Source organism: Chiloscyllium plagiosum, unplaced genomic scaffold (assembly GCF_037043375.1).
Source record: "Chiloscyllium plagiosum isolate Xiang-an unplaced genomic scaffold, Cpla_swu_hap1 HiC_scaffold_5, whole genome shotgun sequence".
Classification (NCBI taxonomy): domain Eukaryota; kingdom Metazoa; phylum Chordata; class Chondrichthyes; order Orectolobiformes; family Hemiscylliidae; genus Chiloscyllium; species Chiloscyllium plagiosum.
In genome coordinates, this window is record NW_028270143.1 from 43261184 (window position 1) to 43286355 (window position 25172).

Consider the following 25172-nt stretch of genomic DNA (forward strand, 5'->3'; position numbering starts at 1 on the left):
CTTTAACTTCCCCAACATTGACTAGAAATGCTATAATTCTAGTACGTTGGATGGATCAGTTTTTGTCCAATGTGTACAGGAGGATGTCCTGACACAGAATGTCAAAGGGCCGACAAGAGGGGAGGCCACATTTGATCTGGTGCTTGGTAATGAACCAGGGCAGGTGTTTGATTTAGTTGTAGGTGAGCACTTTGGAGAGTGTGACCATAATTCAGTTACATTTAGTTTAGCGATGGAAAGGGATAGGTACATGCCACAGGTCAAGAGTTATCGATGGGGCAAGGGCAATTATCATGCGATTAGGCAAGAATTAGGATGCATAGAATGGGATAGCAAAATGCAGGGGATGCAGACAATGGAAATGTGGAGCTGGTTTAAGGAAAGGATATTGTGTGTCCCTGATGGGTATGTCCCTTTCAGGCAGGGAGGAAGTGATGAGGTAAGGGAATCATGGTTTACAACAGAAATTGCATCTCTTCTTATGAAGGAGAAGAAAGAGGCTTATGTGTTGATGAGGCAAGATGGTACAGATTAGATTATTTTACAGTGTAGAAACAGGCCCTTCGGCCCAACAAGTCCACACCACCCCGCCGAAGCGCAAACCACCCATACCCCTACATTTACCCCTTACATAACATTATGGGCAATTTAGCATGGCCAATTCACCTGACCTGCACATCTTTGGACTGTGGGAGGAAACCGGAGCACCCGGGGGAAACCCACGCAGACACGGGGAGAATGTGCAAACTCCACACAGTCAGTCGCCTGAGGTGGGAATTGAACCCAGGTCTCTGGCGCTGTGAGGCAGCAGTGCTAACCACTGTGCCACCGTGCCACCCACTAATGAGGCGATGGAGAATTATAGATCAGCTAGGAAGGATTTAAAGAGAGAGTTAAGAAGAGCAAAGAGAGGACATGAGCAGTCTTTAGCAAATAGAATAAAGGAGAACCGTAAAGCTTTCTATAGGTATGTGAGGAATATAAGGATGATTAGGGTAGGAATAGGGCCAAGCAAAGACAGAAATGGAAAGTTGAGTGTGGACCCTGTGGAGATCGGAGAGGTGCTAAATGAACATTTCTCATCGGTTTTCACTCAGGAAAAGGACAATATTGTAGAGGAGAAGAACGAGGAATGAGGTATTAGACTAGAAAGGATCGAGGTTAGTTACGAACAGGTGTTATCATTCTAGAAGGAGTGAAAGTAGACAATCCCATGGGCCAGATGGGATTTATCTGAGGATTCTCTGGGAAGCTAGGGATGAGAAAGCAGAGCCTTTGGCTTTGCTATTTCAGTCGTCATTGTCTATCAGTTTGGTACCAGAGGATTGGAGGATTGAAATGTTGTGCCCTTGTTCAAGAAGGGCAGTAGAGATGACCCAGGCAATTATAGACCTGTGAGCCTTACTTCTATTGTAGGAAAGGTTTTGGAAAGGATTATAAGAGATAAAATTTATAATCATCAATCAAACAACAATTTGATTTCAGATAGTCAACATGGTTTTGTCAAGGGCAGGTCATGTCTCACAAACCTCATTGAGTTTTTGAGAAGGTGACCAAGCATGTAGATGAGGGTAGGGCAGTTGACGTGGTATATATGGACTTCAGTAAAGCTTTTGATAAGATTCCACATGGTAGGCTGTTGGAGAAAATGCAGAGGCATGTGATTGAGGGTGATTTAGCAGTTTGGATTAGAAGGCAGCGAGTGATGGTTGATGGAAAATATTCAGCCTGGAGTCAGTTACTAGTGGTGTGCCACAAGGATCTGTTTTGGGACCACTGCTGTTTGTCATTTTAACAAATGACTTAGATACAGGCATAGGTGGATGGATTAGTAAATTTGCAAACGACACTAAAGTCGGTGGAGTAGTGGACAGTTTGGAAGAATGTTACAGGTTGCAGGGTGATTTGGATAAACTGCAGAATTGGGCTGAAAGGTGGCAAATGGAGTTCAATGCAGCTAAATGTGAGGTGATGCACTTTGGGAAAAATAACAGGAAGGCAGAGTACTGGCTCAATGAAAAGATTCTTGGTAATGTGGATGTGCAGAGGGATCTTGGAGTCCATGTACATAGATCCCTGAAAGTTGCCACCCAGGTGGATAGTGCTGTTAAGAAGGCATACGGTGTGTTAGGTTTCATTCGTAGAGGGATTGCGTTCCGGAGCCGCAATATCATGCTGCAACTATACAAAACGCTAGTGCGGCCACACTTGGAATATTGTGTACAGTTCTGATCACCATATTTCAGGAAGGATGTGGAAGCATTGGAAAAGGTGCAGAGGAGATTTACCAGGATGTTGCCTGGTCTGGAGGGAAGGTCTTATGAAGAAAGGCTGAGGCTTGAACCTGTTCTCATTGGCAAGAAGAAGGCTAAGAGGGGATTTGATAGAGACATACAAGATGACCAGAGGATTAGATAGGGTAGACAGTGACAGTCTTTTTCCTAGGATGGTGACGTCAGCGTGTACGAGGGGGTATAACTACAAGTTGAGGGGTGATAGATTTAAGACAGATGTCAGAGGCAGGTTCTTTACGCAGAGAGTGGTAAGGGTGTGGAAAACATTACCTGCTAACATAGTCAACTCAGCCACATTAGGGAGACTTAAACAATCCTTAGATAAGCACATGGATGATTTTGGGATAGTGTAGGGGGACGAGCTGAGAATAGTTCACAGGTCGGCACAACATCGAGGGCCGAAGGGCCTGTTCTGTGCTGTATTGTTCTATGCTCTAACATGTTAGTAGCCATTTTCTAACAGTCAAAGCACTGGACTGACTCAAGCATTGCAAGTGGAGAGAGATGACCTAATAAAGATTTCACCTTCTTTCTGAGTTTGAAGCTCTGAGCTTCAACCTTGGAATCCCACCCTCATTATGTCCCTTGACTATTTAAACTCCAAAATAATTGAGTGTTTTACAATTCAACCAGGTCTTAGGCAATGCCCAGCTCCTGCCACAATTCCTGCTCCCAGCCTTTGGTCAGGATGCAATTTTTGTTGGCATCAGGAGATAGTGTAGTAATATGAAGGCCCAAGGGTCATGCTGGCAGTTTTGTGAAGACTCCTGTTCACCACAGCCTCCAGCTTGAACCTGCCCCTGGTTTCTGGTCTTTATTGGGGGATTGCAGATAGACTGTAAGGTGTTAGATTCTGAGTTTTAACCTTGATGTACTGAGGTGATTTAGGAAGACTTTAATAACCTGCTCTCATTTCTGATTATCACTGCAAATGGACTTTGTGCTCCCTTCTTATCAACATTTATGCTGACGTGGAGATTCGTATCTGCAGAACTCACTTAGATCTTGGTTTATGAATGGATCTGGTATTCACTGCTGACCCTTCTGGAAGATGAATACACCAATACGTGGATCTTGACTTAATTTCTTGTTCCAAATTTAGTCACTAAATTTATTTATCATTATTTTGCCAAGTAACAGTGCAAGCAGAACAACAATGATTAGTTACTAATGCCAGATCTTTAATGATGCATTCTGTTCCTTCAGTGGTAAAAGTACATAAGTAATTTTCCAACTTTGTGCTCACAGTCCAGCCTGATCCACTTAAAGAGTATAATTGGGAAACCAGACGGGCACGCTATGCATTTCTCAACCATTTAAATTGAGGGAATACAAATCATGCAAAGTGTGTCTATATTTCCAGTGTTTGCCATCAGCAGGCAAGGTTAAATAATTAAAGTCATTTACACTAGCAATGTCTCTTTTACTTCAGTGCTAATATCCAAGTTGGAGATGCTGGGAGTACTGCGGGAGCTGATTCTGACCTGGGAAAAGAATTAGAATGGCAACTGGCAGCCAAGTTTCCCAGTGCTGCTATGAAGATATCAATGGAGAAGATTGAAAGGTGGAGAGACATATTGTATCCATAAGAATGCAGGGGAATAGATGGAGATCAGCAAATCATGAATCGAACCTTGAGGACCAGGTGCTGTAGTGCCAAAAGATTTAATGAGGAGAAAGTGAGGTCTGCAGATGCTGGAGATCAAAGTTGAAACTTTATTGCTGGAACAGCACAGCAGGTCAGGCAGCATCCAGGGAACAGGAGATTCGACGTTTCGGGCACAGGCCCTTCTTCAGGAATGAGCAGAGAGTGTTCAGCAGGAGAAGATAAAAGGTAGGGAGGAGGGACTTGGAGGAGGGGCGTTGGAAATGTGATAGGTGGAAAGAGGTCAAGGTGAGGGTGATAGGTCGGAGTAGGATGGAGGCGGAGAGGTCAAGAAGAAGACTGCAGGTCAGGAAGGAGGTGCCGGGCTGGAGGGATTCGGCTGAGACAAATCCACCGCCAAACCACAACAACGCGACGGTCGGAGGAGGAGCGTCTTATCTTCCGACTGGGAACCCTCCAACCACAGGGGATGAACTTGGACTTCACCAGTTTCTTCATCCCCCCTCCCCCCACCTTGTCTCAGCCGAATCCCTCCAGCCCGGCACCGCCTTCCTGACCTGCAGTCTTCTTCTTGACCTCTCCGCCTCCATCCTACTCCGACCTATCACCCTCACCTTGACCTCTTTCCACCTATCACATTTCCAACGCCCCTCCTCCAAGTCCCTTCTCCCTACCTTTTATCTTCTCCTGCTGAACACTCTCTGCTCATTCCTGAAGAAGGGCCTGTGCCCGAAACGTCGAATCTCCTGTTCCCTGGATGCTGCCTGACCTGCTGTGCTGTTCCAGCAATAAAGTTTCAACAAAAGATTTAATGACCTTTTAAATTGGTCATAATCATTAAGTGCATGCCATATCCTAACAAGTGAACCATTCATTTTACGGGTTACGCATTAACCCTATAACAACCCAGTCACCACATTTTCTCATACCTGACATCCATACTCTATCTCATCCATATACATATAACAGTACTTGAAATGCCACAGTCAAATCTCACAGTTTGCAAATACAATTGACTTTTCTACCAATCATATCTCATAAACATATTGCATGGCACTCAATGACGTCCTTCCCCCTTAGTCAAGGTACAACAGAGGACAACAGAAATTAATTATAATGAAACAAATGCACAAGCTTCTTCTAAAGCTGATGGAAAAGGTGCTGCTGATCATTATGGGAAAGCCCATCAGTGGAACTTTAACCAGGGGTCAGGCTGAAATCGTTGAAGGTGTTGATATGCTTGTGTGTAATACTCCTGTGCACTTGTCATTTCCTCCTCTTCCCAAAATCTCATCTGAATTATAAACCACAGACAGCATGCACAGCTTCCTTTTCCATGATAGCTACACCACAATGCTAACTGTAGGTGCTTTTTCTTTCAGCTACCTAAGCAGGCAATGGTTAAAGAGTGAGAGAGAAGAGACTGATGACAAAAAAGCATCATCCTTGATTTCTGTTCAATCACTGACTCTACATATATTTTGGAGGATGGGTTTGAGGCAGAATATGCAAAAAGTCACACACCTGACAAAAAGGGTGAGGTATCAGGTCAGGCTGTGGTACAACTTTGAAATTGTCTCCTGCAGACCAAGATCTTGATCATTTATATATATTATATATATATTAGGAAAAATAAGTGTCCCTGTATCAAAGCCTGGGGAACTTCACAACGAATCTTCTTCCAGCCGGAAACATTCCATTAACCATCATGTTTTGTTTCTTATTCCTCAGTCAATTTTAATATCCATGTTGCCACTGTCACATTTTTTTCATAACCTATAACTTTACTCACAAATCTATTTTTAGGCACTGTACTGAACACCTTTAGGATGTCCATATAGACCACACCAATAGCATTCTCTTAATCGACTCTCCGTTAGCTTTTCAAGAAATTCCAACAAGTTTGTCACATATGACATTTCCTTAAGACATCTACACCAGCTCTTCCTAATCAAACCATGTGACTATTAATTATATCCCTTACTGATGTTTCTAGAAGTTTCTCTACCACTCAATCACTGAAGTTAAACTTAATGGTCTGTAAATACTGGGCAAATTGTCTGGTCTGCAATGGCTGGGCTTATCCTCTCAGACTGACTGGTCTGTAAATGATGGGCTTATCCTTACAGACTGACTGGTCTGTAAATGCTGGGCTTATCCTTACAAACTGACTGGTGTATAAAGTCTGGGCTTAGCTTTACACACAGACTGGTCTGTAAAGGCTGGGCTTACTCTTACAAACTGACTGGTCTGTAAATGCTGGGCTAATCCTTACAGACTGACTGGTCTGTAAATGCTGGGCTTATCCTTAAAAACTGACTGGTGTATAAAGGCTGGGCTTAGCTTTACAAACTGACTGGTCTGTAAAGGCTGGGCTTATTCTTACAAACTGACTGGTCTGTAAATGCTGGGTTATCCTTACAGATCGACTGGTCTGTAAATGCTGCGCTTATCCTTACAGACTGACTGGTCTGTAAATGCTGCGCTTATCCTTACAGACTGACTGGTCTGTAAACGCTGCGCTTATCCTTACAGACTGACTGGTCTGTAAATGCTGCGCTTATCCTTACAAACTGACTGGTCTGTAAATGCTGGGCTTAACTTTACAAACTGACTAGTCTGTAAATGCTGGGTTATCCTTACAGACTGACTGGTCTGTAAATGCTGCGCTTATCCTTACAGACTGACTGGTCTGTAAATGCTGGGTTATCCTTACAGACTGACTGGTCTGTAAATGCTGGGCTTAACTTTACAAACTGACTAGTCTGTAAATGCTGGGTTATCCTTACAGACTGACTGGTCTGTAAATGCTGGGTTATCCTTACAGACTGACTAGTCTGTAAACGCTGCGCTTATCCTTACAGACTGACTGGTCTGTAAATGCTGCGCTTATCCTTACAGACTGACTGGTCTGTAAACGCTGCGCTTATCCTTACAGACTGACTGGTCTGTAAACGCTGCGCTTATCCTTACAGACTGACTGGTCTGTAAATGCTGGGCTTAACTTTACAAACTGACTAGTCTGTAAATGCTGGGTTATCCTTACAGACTGACTGGTCTGTAAATGCTGCGCTTATCCTTACAGACTGACTGGTCTGTAAATGCTGCGCTTATCCTTACAGACTGACTGGTCTGTAAATGCTGCGCTTATCCTTACAAACTGACTGGTCTGTAAATGCTGGGCTTAACTTTACAAACTGACTGGTCTGTAAAGGCTGGGCTTACTCTTACAAACTGACTGGTCTGTAAAGGCTGGGTTATCCTTACAGACTGACTGGTCTGTAAATGCTGGGCTTATCCTTACAGACTGACTGGTCTGTAAACGCTGCGCTTATCCTTACAGACTGACTGGTCTGTAAACGCTGCGCTTATCCTTACAGACTGACTGGTCTGTAAATGCTGGGCTTAACTTTACAAACTGACTAGTCTGTAAATGCTGGGTTATCCTTACAGACTGACTGGTCTGTAAATGCTGGGCTTATCCTTACAGACTGACTGGTCTGTAAATGCTGCGCTTATCCTTACAAACTGACTGGTCTGTAAACGCTGCGCTTATCCTTATAATGTATTTTGAACAATGGCATAATGTTTGTAATTTTCCAATCCTCTGGCACCAGACCCAAATTAGGGAATATTGAAAGATAATTACCAGTAACTTTCTAATCTAACTCTCAATCCCTTCAGCATCCTCAGATGTTTCTCATCCAGTCATGGTGCCATATTAACATTAAGCTTATGCAATGCCTCCTCCTTATCAGTTTAAATCATTCTAGTGACTGGGTATCCTATTGTGTCACCATGGCCCGGCAGCATCAGTCTTGTGGATAAAGTCAGATGTGACTTCATTTAACACCTCAGCCATGGGTCTTGCATGTATAGATTCCTTTTTTGATCTGTAACCGGCCTTACTTCTCCTTTTACCACCATATAAATAACACCACATATGGGTTTGGCCAGTATGTGAACTCAGGACATCTTTCATACTTATGTGCTACATGACCAAAGGAAGAATCATAGCTCTACACCAAAGAAGCAGCTCTTTTTAAAATTGCATGACAAATAACATTAGTAAACATCCTGAGAATCCTAACCAGAATCTTGCCATCCATCCTAAATTGCGATGTCCAGTATTGTGTGCAATGCACCAGCTGAGGCCTAACTAGGGATTTGTAGATATTTAATATGATTCCAATGATTATGTATTTTGTGCTCCAAGTGCATTATTAACTGCCATCTCAACCTGCCTCCATTATACACTGCACAAATCCCCATGCTCTTGTACCCCCCCCCCCCCCCCCCCTTCAAAATACCACATGCAGATTATATTGGCTCCATACGTTGTTCCTTCTACAGTATGTCACTTCACACATTTCCCATGAAATTGTATCTGCCATATATGTCTACACATTTCACCAGTCTGTCTATGGTCCTCCTGAACTCAATACTCAAATAATGTGGAATGATTTATAACATGCAATGTGAAAGTAAGAGTGTTAAAACATCAACAACTTGAATAAATTTAATGTTTGTAATGTACTATTAGAAATGAAAGCATATTTAAATCAAATTTTAAAAAGTTAACATTTCACCAAATTTCATTGCAATGTAAAAACAATTGCATTACTGCTTAACAACAAAGCAGTATGTCAGACTGTTATCATAATAATATTTCCTTAAATTCCTCACAAAAGTGTGAGGAAAACTTGATGTGAACCACATAAGGAAACACTCGTGCACGTCTCTAAAATGTCGAGCAGAAAGGTAAATTTTAAAAAGTATCTTCAAGGAGAGAACAGAGATACAAATACTTACGGAGAGGATTACAAAGTTATAGCACAGGTATCTGAAGGCACAAGCCCCAATATTATAGTAGGAATGCTCAAGGATCCACAGTTAAATTAGCACAGACATCCTGGAGGATGATAGGTCTGAAGGAGGTTACAGTACCAGAAAGGGGAAAATGCCATAGATGTTAATATGAAAGAATTGCTGGAATAGACCCTAGTGCAAGTCTGTCAGTGCAGGCATGATGTGTAAGGGAGTTGCTGTAAATTAGTAATGTTGTAATAAAGTCAAAATTTACAATAATTATCTGATCCACTTAAAGTATTTAAAACTGTAGAACTCACTCTTCAGTTATCTGATCATGAGGTGTTCAAGTTGAATGACCATCTCCTTTGAGATCTACTCTTTGTTTCCTATTATTTAAGGAAGCAATCAAACTCAGACATAAGTGTCTATCAAGATTTTTATCAGTTCACTTTTTAAAGTGCAATCTGGACTCTTTAAACATGAGAAAGCTAATGAAGTGGAAAGGCTATAAGTACATAAAAGCTTTTTGGTAATACTTTCACAAATACTTTCAGTCTAGAAGGATTTGAAGTAATTATAGAAACGTTGGAACTGGAGTAGACTATTCAACCGATCAGATCTCCTCTGCCATTCTATTTCATGCCTGAGCATCTATCTCAATGCAACTTTACTGCTCTGTTTCCATAGCCCTTAATGTCATTGATATCCAGAAATCTATCAATTTCTGTTTTGAACAGACTCAATGACTGAGCCTCCACAGCCCTGGGGGATATATAATTCCAAAGATTCACCTGAATGAAGAAACTCCCTCTCAGTTTAGTTTTAAATGGCCTACCCCTTATCCTAAGGTTATAATCATTGATTTTAGACTCACCAATCAGAAAAAAACATTTCATTTACATCCAGTCTGTCAGACATTATGAAGAATTTTATAAATTTCTGATTTGGGTTTTGGATCTAGCAGGGTATCTTTGCCTGATACAGCAATGCTTCTGTAATCCTTTACAACACAGGAAACTAGGATTTGGTGATGTGGTATTGAAAGATCCAACAGATACTACAAATCAGAATTATGTACGAATATTACTGTCACAGGCACATTTGTATCTGGGCTAAAATTAAGCTATTCAGAATCAAAGAAGTAGCATGTTACCATGATGTGCTTCCACAGCATGGGTAAAGGTGACGTCTGAGACCTATAAACCTTTATGTCACAGGTAATATAAGCAATACATGTCAAAACTATATTGACATATTAATTGGGAGATATAATACATTAGTTTCAAACTGGTCACCATTATTCTTTGAAATTGTAGGGAATACAAACCCAGCCTCTTCAACCTCACCTTGTAAGTCAATCTCACCACTATGGAGATTAATTTGGTAAACCTCCATTGCACTCCCTCGATGGGACATATATCCCTCCTTAGATAAGGGGACCAAAACTGATCCAAATACTCCAGGTGAGATCTCACCAAGGCTCTATGCAACTACTGCAAAACATCTTTCCCCTGTACTCCAATCCCCTTGTGATGAAGACCAGCACACCACTTGTTTTCCTAATTGTTTGCTAGGGACCCATGACCAAGGACACTCAAGCCTTCTTTTAACATCAGCATGGTCCAAACTCTCATAGTTTAAGAAATGTTCAGCCTTTCTATTGTTCTTACCAAAGTACTTCACTCTTATTCACGTTATATTCTGCTTGCCATATTCTATCCCTATCAGTTGGCTTGTCCAAGTACGCGTGAAGCCTCCTTACAGATTTATCAAATTCCAACTCAATGTGGTGTCAATGGCAAGTTTGGAAATTTCATGCAGTGACTGTGAACATAGCACTGATGCTTGTAGTACAATATTAGGAACAGCCTGTTATTCTGAGAATGATCCATTTTCCCTACTGTTTGATTTCTGTCTGTTTACCAAATCTCAATTCAAATCTCGACTATATTTTCCTCAGTCTCATGCTCTCTTTTGTTTTAGTTCCTAAACCCCTGCATGGGACAGAGGCCTGTTGAAAATTAAAAGCCTTCTTAAAATTCAAAAGCACTATATGTACTGGTTCTCCTTTATCAGTGCTACACATATCATTCTCAAAAAACCTTCAACGTGTTTCTCATTTATCACCTACTTTTCATAAATCTACATTGACCTTGTCCAATTTTGCAATTCTTCTCTAAATATTCAGTTGTCACATTCTTTATAATAGACCTTAATATTTTCCTTACTAGAGATATCAAGCTAACAGGTCTCTAGTTCTCCGTTCACCCTTTTCCTACTTTCATAAATAGTGAGCTACATTTTCCACCATTTAGTCTGTGGGTAACTTTCCAGAATCTATACAATTTTGAAATATAATGATACGCCAATGTCTCATCTCTCATCTCTCTAGCCACCTCCTTTAACACTCTGGGATTAAACTCACCTGGTGTAAGGGATTTCTCAACCTTTAATCCAGTTCATTTTTCAAGTATTATTCTTTACTAATACTTTTTTTAGGTTCTTCAGTTTCTCGAGTCCCTTGGTTACATAGTTTCTCTGGGCAATGTTCGAAGCCATTTTTGTTGAAGTTTAGTTTCTCCATTACTTTCCTGTTCTCTATTATAAATTATATTCATGGAAAAGCCATGGGAACCAAATTTGCACCACAATATGCCAATATTTTCATGCACAGGTTCGAACAAGACGTCCTCTCTATGCAGGACCTCCAACCAATGTTATACACTAGGTACATTGACAACATTTTCTTCCTCTGGACCCATGGCGAGGACTGACTAATAAAACTACACAGTGATATCAACAAGTTTCATCCACCATCAAACTCACCATGGACTACTCGCTACTATCTGACTCATTAATGGACATATGCATCTCCATCAAGGATGGGCACTTCAGCACCACATTCTACCGCAAACCCACAGATAACCTCACAATGCTACACTTCTTCAACTTCCACCCAAAACATATTAAACAGCCATTCCCTATGGACAAGCTCTACGCGTACACTGGATCTGCTCAGATGAGGAGGAATGTGATGGGCCCTTGGAAGTATCAGGGATGCCCTCAAAAGAATAGGGTTCAATGCTCAACTCGTGGACCGCCAGTTCCAATGTGCTACAGTGAGGAACCGTAATGACCTCCTCAGGAGACATTTACGTGCTGCAACCGACAGGGTACCCTTTGTCATCCGGTACCTCCCAGGAGCCAAAAAGTTACACCATGATCTTCGCGACCTGCAACACATTATCAATGAGGATGAGCACCTCGCAAAAATCTTCCCCACACTTCCACTGCTTGCCTTTAAACAACCGCCAAACCTTAAACAGATCATTGCTCGTAGCAAACTGCCTGACTTTCAAGACAACTCCACACAACCTTGTCACGGTAGAAGCTGCAAGACGTGTCAGAATGTCGACACAGATACCACCATTACGTATGGGGACACCTCCCCACCCATGTATGTGGCAGGTAGGCAACGTTGTCTATCTCAGACACTGCAGGCAAGGGTGCCCTGAGGCATGGTACATTGGTGAGACAAGCAGAAGCTAGAGCAACGGATGAATGGATACTGCAAAACAGTCAACAGGTAGGAGTATTCCCTCCCAGTCGGACATTCGACCTCGGACCTTCGGGTGACCGTTCTCCAAGCCGTACTTTGGGATAGGCAACAATGAAACGTGGCCGAGCAGAGGCTGATAGCTATGTTCAGTACCCATAGGGAGGGTCTCAACCGGGACCTTGGGTTCATGTCACACTACAGGTGACCTCATTACATTACACACACACACACATATATACATACACACACACACACACTTTCACAGACTTATACCCATTTACACTCACATGCACACACTGTCTCACAGAAACTCATAAGACAACCCCCCCACCCCCTCCCCCCACAACACACACACACCCACATGCACACATACACCCCACATAAGTTTGTGGGGTGAATTTGTACTTGCAGAATTACATTTTATTTTGCTCAAAAACTGCATGAATCCAAGTAAGATTCTGGAAATCTGTTTTTTAGATTAGAATCAGTCTGAATATTGTGGCATAGACAGCGTCACAGAGAAGTTCGCACCTTCAATACATTATCTGGGCTGACATGACACAATTTGTTAGAGTTCACCTGCGAATGTAATTTCTAAAAAGAAGTTTTGTGATTTACATATGAAAGAACTGAAACCAACATGGTCATTCTAAAGACCAGAGACTTAACAATCAATCTAGGTCTTTTTCAATATATAATTTCAGTTACATCACATTGTAAACTTTTGCTATAAATTCTGTGATTTACAATCTTATTCTCCACAACCACCTTATGAAGGAGCAACGCTCTGAAAGCTAATGCTTCCAATTAAACCTATGGGACTATAACCTGGTGTCGTGTGACCTTTAACAATATGGTTCCCATTAGACTAGCTTTATTTGAGTCAAAAATCAAACGAAGGCAAGCCATTTGTAAATAAGAACATCTTTGGGTTGGTTCCTGAAGAATTAAATGTTTACTGAAGAGTAAGAGTAACATATAAAGGAAGATTTTTAATCATTTTAAATGTTAAATGGTGAAGCAAAATGTGACTTTAAGTATAAGTTGCCTCTGAAGTGCTGGTTTATCAATATTGTTTTTAATTTGTTTATTTCAGTAAAACTCGTAAACCTTAAAATCTTCTAATATTATTCTTCATGTTAGTCACTAGAAATTCCAATTTCTCAACAAAATTTGACAATGATATCAATAAAGCTTACTCCAGTCTTGGTCAAGATAAATATCTTAAGTTTGATCATAATTATATTTTGATATTAGGAAGCAATTTCATCAAGGGACATACCCAGAAATGGACTAACAAATATATATCTGACACCTGAGAGGCCTTTTATACAAGGACAAAGATGTGTTTGGTCAGGAGAACAAGTGCAAATATTTGAAACCATCAGTGGAAAAAATGGGTGAACTGAAAAGCATATACAAAGCCTTGTTCTAAAACAGATGTTCTTCATTGTTGTTGAATCAGTTCTTTGTTCACTGGATAAATTAAACTTTAGATATTTATTAGGGCAGTTAACTGGCTCATTAGCTGCAGGAGCAGTGTTAAAGGATCATTATTTCAGGTGCAAAATGATTGATTGTGTTTTTGTTGCCACAATCAAACTCACATTCTTTGGAATTGCATATTTCAAAACTATGTATTTCCATATTAGTGGATCATTAATAATGAAGAAAAATGGGTGGATCACTCAATTTTTGTAGGAAAAGCTTTTTTTAATATCCATCAGATTTTGCATAAATGCCATTAATCATTGTCCTCTGAACCACCCTCCTTGCCCCACCGCATGGGCAACTTCTCCCCAGGTTTCTTTTTGTATATCTGAGACACATCCCTTTAACTGTGGTAGTATCAGTGTCTTCATGAAATATCTCTCTGATCATTTAGTATTTCTTTCTAAACTTATAAAACTATTCCATCAGTTTCATACTTCTCTCATTTATAAAGAGATTGAAAAGCTGGATTCTCAACCAGTATGCTGAAGACTACTCCCAGTTCCACATGCTACTGAGTACAGAAACAGCAAAGTTGAGATATCAACATATGGCTGGAAGACTGAAGTAGGGGGAAGGACTTCTGAGGCAGGGAGATAATTAGCTGCACTTTAGCTGCACCAAAACTAACATCTTCAGAGGAACATTCACTAGTGCTGCTGGGGATGCTTTAAATTACATTGGTAAGGGAATGATTCAGGAATGATCCAAGGAGCAGGAGAGTCAACATTTTGGGCAGGAATCACAACCAAAGAAGGAGATAAGATTCAAGGGAAGCAAAATTAGTAAAAGGAAGTAGAAAGGGAGAAAGTAAAAACACAATACAAACTTAGTATAGGCAGGCAGCAAATAGGATCAGAAGAGAGAATATTTTTAAGGAAGCAGAGTAGCACTCTATCGAAATGCACATGGTATTTTCAAAATGATTGATGATTTAAATCCACAAATTGGAATAAATAGTACAATTTATTTGCAGTTATGGAGACGTGGCTATTGGGTGATCAAAATTGGGATATTAGTATTCATGATATTTGGTATTTAGAAGGATTAAGTGAAAAAGAAAAGGAGGTGGAGTGGCACTCTTAATAGGAGATGAGCATATTAGTAAGAGGACATATGAGGTCAAAGGATCTGTTTCAGTGAAGTTGACAGCTCGGGCAGCAACTCTAGTGGGAATTGTGAATAGGTCACCAAACAATAGTTGTAAGGTTGGGAAAGATAAGTATCAGAAAGTTAGAGATGCATACAATACAGATAATACAGTAATAATGAAAACTAATTAAAAACATTGCTGTAAATGAGTCATTAGAAAATAGTGATCATAACATGGTAGAATTTTGTATTAAGTTTGAATACAATATAGTTCATTCTGAAACTTGAGTTTAAATCTGAAGAAAAGGAATTATAAAGGTATGGGGGTGACAGTGTATTAGGAAAATACGCTATAATATTTGATGGTAAACTGGCAGTGGTTAGTATTTTAAGAAACATTATGTGTTCTGAAACAGATATACATTCTTTCAATGCTTAAACACCGAAAGGAAAATATAGATCAAACACGATTAATGAAATAAATCAAAGAAAGTGGCTTGTAAGAATGCTAAATAAAAGTGATAAACTTGGGTATAGGCAAAAATTTATAAACTAACAAAGGAGGACAATGAAACTGATGAAGGGGGAAAGAGAATATGAATGAAAAGTAATCAGAAACATATAAACTGGATCATAGAAGCTTATTTATTTATGTTGAAAGGAAAAGTTTAGGTAGGATAAATGTAGGCCCATTATAGAGGTGAAAAGGAAAATTTATAGTAGAGAACAGGAAAATAATGGAGAAACTAAACTTCAACAAAAATGGCTTCGAACATCGCCCAGAGAAACTATGTAACCAAGGGACTCGAGAAACTGAAGAACCTAAAAAAAGTATTAGTAAAGAATAATACTTGAAAAATGAACTGGATTAAAGGTTGAGAAATCCCTTACACCAGGTGAGTTTCATCCCAAAGTGTTGAAGGAGGTGGCTAGAGAGATGAGAGATGAGACATTGGCGTATCATTATATTTCAAAATTGTACAGATTCTGGAAAGTTACCTACAGACTAAATGGTGGAAAATGTAGCTCACTATTTATGAAAATAGGAAAAGGGTGAACGGAGAACTAGAGACCTGTTAGCTTGATATCTCTAGTAAGGAAAATATTAAGGTCTATTATAAAGAATGTGACAACTGAATATTTAGAGAAGAATTGCAAAATTGGACAAGGTCAATGTAGATTTATGAAAAGTAGGTGATAAATGAGAAACACGTTGGAGGTTTCTTGAGAATGATACAGCTTAAAAATATGGGATAGACCATTTAGGACAGAGATGAGGAGAAACCTCTCCACCCAGAGCGTGGTGGCTGTGTGAAATGCTCTGCCCCAGAGGGCAGTCGAGGCCCAGTCTCTGGATTCATTTAAGAAAGAGTTGGATAGAGCTCTCAAGGATTGTGGAATCAAGGGTTATGGAGATAAGGGAGGAACAGGATACTGATTAAGGATGATCAGCCATGATCATATTGAGTGGTGGTGCAGGCTCAAAGGGCAGTATGGCCTACTCCTGCACCTATTGTTTATTGTCTATTGTGTATTGATATGTGTAGCACTAATATAGGAGAATTAGTACATATAGTGCTTTTGAATTTTAAGAAGGCTTTTAATTTTCAGCAGGCCTCTGTCCCATGCAGGAGTTTAGGAACTAAAACAAAAGAGCATGAGACTGATGAAAATATAGTCGAGATTTGAATTGAGATTTGGTAAACAGACAGAAATCAAACAGTAGGGAAAATGGATCATTCTCAGAATAACAGGCTGTTCCTAATATTGTACTACAAGCATCAGTGCTATGTTCACAGTCACTGCATGAAATTTCCAAACTTGCCATTGACACCACATTGAGTTGGAATTTGATAAATCTGTAAGGAGGCTTCACACGTACTTGGACAAGCCAACTGATAGGGATAGAATATGACAGGCGGAATATAACGTGAATAAGAGTGAAGTACTTTGGTAAGAACAATAGAAAGGCTGAAAATTTCTTAAACTATGAGAGTTTGGACCATACTGATGTTAAAAGAAGGCTTGAGTGTCCTTGGTCATAGGTCCCTAGCAAACAATTAGGAAGGCAAGTGGTATGCTGGTCTTCATCACAAGGGGATTGGAGTACAGGGGAAAGATGTTTTGCAGTAGTTGCATAGAGCCTTGGTGAGATCTCACCTGGAGTATTTGGATCAGTTTTGGTCCCCTTATCTAAGGAGGAATATATGTCCCATCGAGGGAGTGCAATGGAGGTTCACCAAATTAATCTCCATAGTGGTGAGATTGACTGACAAGGTGAGGTTGAAGAGGCTGGGTTTGTATTCCCTACAATTTCAAAGAATAATGGTGACCAGTTTGAAACTAATGTATTATATCTCCCAATTAATATGTCAATATAGTTTTGACATGTATTGCTTATATTACCTGTGACATAAAGGTTTATAGGTCTCAGACTCCACCTTTACCCATGCTGTGGAAGCACATGTTGGTAACATGCTACTTCTTTGATTCTGAATAGCTTAATTTTAGCCCAGATACAAATGTGCCTGTGACAGTAATATTGGTACATATTTCTGAATTCAGTTACATCACACTGTATACTTTTTGCTATAAATTCTGTGTCTTAGAATCTTATTCTCCACAACCACCTGATGAAGGAGCAGCAAAACGAAAGCTAGTGCTTCCAAATAAACCTGTTGGACTATAACTTGGTGTGTGATTTTAACTTTGTACACCCCAGTTCAATACCAGCATCTCCAAATCATGAGAACCACATTAACACTGTCGATTGTTGTTCAAACCCATCTGGTTCACTGTCTCAAAGGTTCATGCAAATTGATGTGTCCTTGAGGATCAAGAGTACCTTCCTGCAACCCAATAGTCCAGAATTACAGAACCACATAATTGATTCAGTGCAGAATGAGGCTCTTCAGCCCATCATGTCTGCATCAGTTCAATTATCTAGTGTTAATTTCCTGCCTTTTTCATGTAGAATTACACACCATTTCTAACCAAATAATCAACGAATGTTCTCTTGAATGTTTCAATTGACCCCATCTTCACCACTATTCTGGACAATACATTCCATACTTGAACTATTGACTGTGAAAAATAAATCTGACATCACCCTTGCTTCATCTGCACTTCAGTTTAAATCTATGCAGGAAACAGCTCCTCCCTATTTACCATGTCCAGAACTGCTCAGAATTTTGCAAACCTCATTCATATTTCCTCTCTGCCTTTTTCTCTCCAAAGAGAACAATTGTAACTTTTTCAATCCATCCTAATAGCTGAAGATTCTCATTCCTCAAACCATTTGCTGCACCCTCTCCAATGCATTCACACCTCTACTATAATATGGTGCCCACAACTGTATGAAATTTTCCAGCTAACAAATGTCTTGTAAGTTCAACACTACCTCTTTGCTCATGTATTCTGTAACTAAAGCCAAGAACACTCTATGCTTTATTGATTGTTGTCTCCATCTGTTTTTCCACCTTAAAAGATCTGTGCACATATACACCCAGGTCTCTCTGCTCCTCTGTTCCCTTTAGAATTGTACACCCTTTTCTTCGTCCAATTTTTCCAATCGAAATGCATCATCTCACACTTTTCTGCATTGAACTTCATCTGCCACTTATCCACCCACTCCACCAACTTGTCAATGTCTTTTTAGAGTTCCACATTGTCCTGATCACAGTTTCACAGTTCTTTAAAGTTTAATTTCATCTGCAAACTTTAAAACTGTGCCCTGAACACCTGATTTGTATCATCAATATACCTCAGGAAAAACAAGGAGCCTAATACTGATCTCTGGAGAACTCTACTACAAGTCTTCCTCCAGCCCAAAAAATATCCATTGACCATTACTCTCTGTTTCCTATCACTCAGATAGGGAGGTCCCACTCTGTTACTCGTAGTTAGTTTGTAAGCCTTTCTTTCTAATGTTTGTTTAGTGCTTTTTATACAAATGTGTTGCACCAAAGCTATAATTAATAGGAAATTATATCCATGATTATTTTGAAGAATCTTAACTAAAACTGACTTGTAGCATTATAGCTGATTGATTAGAAGAAATTTAAGAGAAATAATTAATTGGTATGAAATGTTCTTATCTTTAGGATAGCAAAGAATGTTGCAAATCCAATCTTATTTAAACAGACAGCTATTGTTTTAAGCACTGAGAACGCAAGCCTTTCCCACACTCTCTCATTCCTGTTAAACATACTGCAAAGCTTGTTGGGGCTTTTGTTGGCCATTTTTGCTGTACTGTCATGGCAGCCCGAACAATGAGTGTGGATAAAAACTTGAAATGTTGAAACCGAGTTTAAACCTAGCCAGACTCTGCAATTTACTGAAAACGTGTTGCTGGAAAAGCGCAGCAGGTCGGGCAGCATCCAAGAAGCAGGAGAATCGACGTTTTGGGCATGAGCCCTTCTTCAGGAATGAGGAAAGTGTGCCAAGCAGGCTAAGATCAAAGGTAGGGAGGAGGGACTTGGGGGAGGGGTGTTGGAAATGCAATAGGTGGAAGGAGGTTAAGGTGAGGGTGATAGGCCGGAGTGGGGGTGGGGATGGAGAGGTCAGGAAGAAGATCGCAGGTTAGGAAGGTGGCGCTGAGTTCGAGGGTTGGAACTGAGACAAGGTGGGGGGAGAGGAAATGAGGAAACTGGAGAAATCTGAGTTCACCCCTTGTGGTTGGAGAGTTCCTAGGCGGAAGATGAGGTGCTCTTCCTCCAGCCGTCGTGTTGCTCTGGTCTGGAAATGGAGGAGTCCAAGGACCTGCATGTCCTTGGTGGAGTGGGAGGGGGAGTTGAAGTGTTGAGCCACGGGGTGGTTGGGTTGGTTGGGCCGGGTGTCCCAGAGGCATTCTCTGAAACGTTCCGCAAGTAGGCGGCCTGTCTCCCCAATATAGAGGAGGCCACATCGGGTGCAGCGGATGCAGTAAATGATGTGTGTGGAGGTGCAGGTGAATTTGTGGTGGATATGGAAGGATCCCTTGGGACTTTGGAGGGAAGTAAGGGGGGAGGTGTGGGCGCAAGTTTTGCATTTCTTGCGGTTGCAGGGAAGGTGCCAGGAGTGGAGGTTGGGTTGGTGGGGGTGTGGACCTGATGAGGGAGTCATGGAGGGAGTGGTCTTTTCAGAACGCTGATAGGGGAGGGAAGGGAAAAAAATCCCTGGTGGTGGGGTCTGTTTGGAGGTGGCGGAAATGACGACGGATGATACGATGTATCTGGAGGTTGGTGGGGTGGTAGGTGAGGACCAGTGGGGTTCTGTCCTGGTGGCGATTGGAGGGGCGGGGCTCAAGGGCAGAGTAGTGGGAAGTGGAGGAGATGCGGTGGAGAGCATCGTCGATCACATCTGGGGGAAAATTGCAGTCTTTGAAGAAGACTCTGCAATTTACATACTACTGAAACCAAAAGAGAAAATGCTGGAATTGTACAAACTTCACTCAGCATGTCTGGCAGCATCTGTAAGGAGAGAAAAGAGCTTACATTTTGAGTCTAACTGATCCTTTGTCAAAACTAAAAACGGGGAGAAATAGGGAGGTATTTATACTAGGCTGAGAGAAGGTGAGTCATCACTCCAGAAGTAAAGGTAGCAATAAAGAGGTGCATAGAGAGATTATAGGAGATTAGGATCTGTGAATGACCAAAGCTGAAGCCAGTGCTATGTGACAAAATATGTGGCGGATGGTTGAAGCAGAGACAAAATGGAAAATAGGGGAGAAGGGTAGCAAAGGGGGAAGAGGAGAGGAAAAAGGTGATGAGAGAGTGGGGAGCGAGAGAAAGAGAGACAGTCAAGAAATAAGAGGTACAGAACAGTGAAAAAGATATTAAAAAGATAAATAAAAGAAATGAAATAAAATTACAGCGCAGAATGAAAACAGAGGGTTGGCATACTACTGAGCTGGAACAGGCAGTATTCCTGCAGCCAAGCCTTGGACATTCAACTTTCCTTTGAAACCAGACAGGCTTGGAAATGCCTGGCCAGGTACTAACAGCCACATTGTGTGAGAACAAACCATTGTTTCTAACTCCAGTGAAGCTGCTTTGTTAGAACAATGTTATGCAGACCTGATGGCATCCAGTTCTGTAGTAGACCAGAGGGATATTGTGACAAGGACAACACGACTTTGAAAGGTTCAAAACCATGTTCTGCGATCTCCAAATATGAAAGTAATCACCTCACAAGATCTTCCTGCCCCCGCCTGATGTTAATATTATACACAGAATAGGAACATGATGGGCTAGTTCTATAATTGCTACGTTATTAATCCAGGAACTCAACGCTGGGGCCACAAGATCATTTCTTGCCATGGCAGATGCAGAATTTGAATTCAACATAACAAAATTTGGAATTAAGAATCTACTGATGACCATGAAACCATTGTCGATTATCAGAAAAACCCATCTGCCGTTTAGGGAAGGATTAGATTTGATTCCTTACAGTATGGAAACTGGCATGTTGTTCCAACAAGTCCACAACAACCCTGGTCTGCACATCTTTGGATTGTGGGACAAAAGTGGAGCATCAAGAGGAAACCCAAGGAGAATGTGCAAACGCCACACAGATAATTGCCCGAGGTGGGAATCAAACCCAGGTCCTTGGTGCTGTAAGGCAGCAGTGCTAGCCACTGTGTCACCCATGATATCTGCCAACATCATTTGGTCTCACCTATATGTGATTCCTGACCCACAGCAATGTTGTTCACTCTCAACTACCCTCTGAAATAGCCTAGCAAGCCACTTAGTTGTTGGCAGAATTGACTGCAGTGGTTTAAGAAGGCAGCTCACCACCATCTACTCAAGGAAAAGTAGGGACAGGCAATAAATGCTGGTCAGCCAGGAACACTCATGTCCCACAATGAATAAATAACAAAAAGAATTCTGTGGTGGTTGGGGGTGGGGGTGGGGCGGTGGGGGGGGGGGGGGGGGGGGGGGGGGGGAGAAGAAAGAGAGTTAAAGAAGCAAACTGAAGATCTAGCTCTCTTCAATGCAACTTCATCAATGATGTCCCCAGAGAGAGACCACCTTGGTGAGACAACCCAAAGAACAAAGCCAGCCCTAGACAAGAGGGAAACCCAAATCAACAACTGCAGAGCCTGCTTTGAGTACAGCAGTTGGGCGTCATGTTGAGGTTGTACAGGACATTGGTGAGGCCTCTTTTGGAGTATTGTGTCCAGTTATAAATGCCCTGTTATAGGAAGGATATTATCAAGCTAAAGAAGGTTCGGAAAAGATTTACCAGGAATGGAAGATTGAGTTATAAGGAGAGGTTGGATAGGCTGGGACTTTTTTCACTGGAGCATAGGAAGTTGAAGGGTGACCTTATAGAGGTTTTTTAAAATCTGGAGGAGGTATGGATAAGGTCATTGGCAGGTATGTTTTCCCTATGGTGGGGGATTTCAAGACTAGGGAGCATATTTTTAGGGTGAGAAGAGAAAGATTTAAAAAGGACATGAAGGGCAACTTTTTTACACAGAGTGTGGTTTGTGTTTGGAATGAACTTCCAGAAGAAGTGATGAATGCTGGTGCAGTTGCAATGTTGAAAAGACATTTGGAAAAGTACATGAGTAGGAAAGGTTTGGAGGGATATGGGCCAAGTGCAGATGGGCGGAACAAGTTATGTTTGGGATTACTGGTTGGACTGAAGGGTCTGTTTCCATGCTGTATGACTCTATGACTTGATTAGCCAACCCTCAAAAACTGAGGAACAGCCTGTCCATGCCTTATTGAAAAGGTATTACCAGCCTTTTCAGACAAACAGTCCAAATAAAGCGGTAGGGATTTGTGGGTAGGGTATAATGAATACTAAAAAGTGCATGTCAGAAGTAGATTGTTAAACAGCTTTGACACTGTTTACTGAGGAGCCCTAAGAAGAGATTGATAGAGTTTGGTAGAGTTTGATTAGAGCACAATGGTAGAGTCTGATTAATATTGCTTTTCCTTGTTACAATTTTCAATAAAGTTGTGTTGGACCATCCTCTAACTCTTGTTCCTTTTGTCTATCGCACTGTGTAACACGCCTGAGTTAAAAAGGGTTACTGCAAACTGGGCAAGGTGAGTCAGGGCACATTTATCCACATTTCACTTTACAACATACCTCTTCACAACACACCAGGCATTTAGTTAAACACAATCTCATCTTTAGAAGTCCATGCTTATTCTTCCTAATCAGTACACTATTTTCCATGTGACTACTAATTCTTTCCCAAATAATTGTTTCTAGAACTTTCCCAACCACCAACGTAGAAGTAACTAGTCTGTAATACAATGTCTTGTTGTGGATTCTGCTGCTCTTAATGTCCATCTCCATGGCAACATGAAACATATGGACCTTGAACCCAAAGTAGAAGTGTTAATTAGCAATCCTTATGGTCCTCAACTCCATTCTATCCTGAAATTAGATAGACTAGTTAAGTTCTATCTGTTTAAAAAGCCTGTCATTCTTAACACCATTGTGTGATATTTGGAGACTAACAGTTTGTCCAGTCATTGTGTGAATTTGTGATTATCTCCATGTGGTAACATTTTGGATTTTTCCGCAGTAAGACAATCTGGGGTCTGAACTACATTTAAAAAGAACTGTTACCCAGGGTTATTGTCAGACAGAGCATGTCAGATGATCTATTTTACTTTTCTACTTTGTGCTAAATCAAAGACACAATCCAAAAACACTGTAATCTTACAAAATTTTATTTGTAAGCAGGGGGACACAAGGGATATGGCCACAAAGAACGATAGTCCTTTGGGGATGTAAGAGGAATATAATGGTACATAAAGATAAATAACAATGAGGACAGGGATTTTGCCTTTGGAGAAATTTCGGGATTAAGGATAGGGACATATATCCAAAACCACATGGGAAAAGGGTCTGGTCAATTCAGATCTGAGCACATATCCAAAATCTGAGTTTGATGAGATCTGACTGCAGGGCATTGGTTTCTGTGTGCCATAGGATGCTGCTCACTGTAACCAGAATGACATATGAAGAGGAGAAGCATAATATACTTGATTGTCAATGATGGTCATTTAGATCCATTACAGAACTTGGGAAACAACAACTGATTGCAGATTTCATGAAGAAGTGAAGCCAGAGAAAGGATAGGGAAAATAAACCTCTGAGTTTTGAAACAAAAAAACTGAAGCTGCATTTATGGGTTTAAATTGAGATAATAAAGCCCAATTTGAAATGTCCTAAGAACAGAAGGATGCCTCAAAACCTTCCAATTTGAAATTGGGTTGGGTCATTATCAAGTGTCCCTGATAAAGGGCTTTTGTCTGAAACATCAATTTTCCTGCTCCTCGGATGCTGCCTGACGTGCTATGCTTTTCCAGCACCACTCTGACCTAAACTCATTATCAAGCGACCCTGACTAGTTGCTTAAATCAGAAATAAGACTTACACAATTGAGGAGGTGAACACTCTTCTCACAAAAATTGCCAAGGAATGAATAGATTCCTTAATAACTGCAGTAGCTAAAGAACAGCAAATAATTAAATGTAAGTAGGAATGACATGTGGATTTTGAGTAAAAGCTGAAAACAGCTACTATTTACTACTAACGCTGTTTGAAAATTTGGATTTGACACACAATTATTTTTCTAATTGTGTATTACCATGATTTGAATTTGACTGAATGTGATAAACCACTTACCATAGATTCAGACTTAAAATCCTCATGAGACACAATTCTTGTGACATCCACATTCAGTGGAAAGTTGGGAATGTTTTGTCTGACAGACAGGAACATGATGCAAGATGTCTCATGAACCAAGGGATGACATTCCACACGTGACACTGCTGAAGGACATCCAGAGGAGGAAAGACAAAAGAAAACACCTCATCCTCTGGTCTTCCTTTCCCTCTGCAGCAACAGTTGATTGCTATGCTGGGTTTTATTTCCTCTGCCCATTCCTTCACATAATAATAGGCATCACCAAGTTAGAGGTACATGATCAAGACTTCCTTTATTATAAATGACGACAAAGAAAATGCTGAAGAAACTCAACAGGTCTAGCAGCATCTGTGGTGAGAGAAACAAAGTTAATGGTTCAAGTTGAGTAGGACTCTTCTTTATGTTCCATTTTCATACTGACTGTTTGAATATCCCCAATAAATTGGAGCCAGGCAGCACCTACAGTTTTTGGTGAAAAGTTTCTAAAACAACTGTTGTTTGGGTGTTGCTTGTGTATTAATGATGTCTTGACAAAGTATCTGAGTAAGTGTTCTAATGCACTTTGAAGGTCCTGGTGCTGGTTCCTACAGCATGGAGAGTGAAATGTTGAATGCCCTTTAAAGTAGTACTTCATCAACTTGATATCTTGCTGTAAATT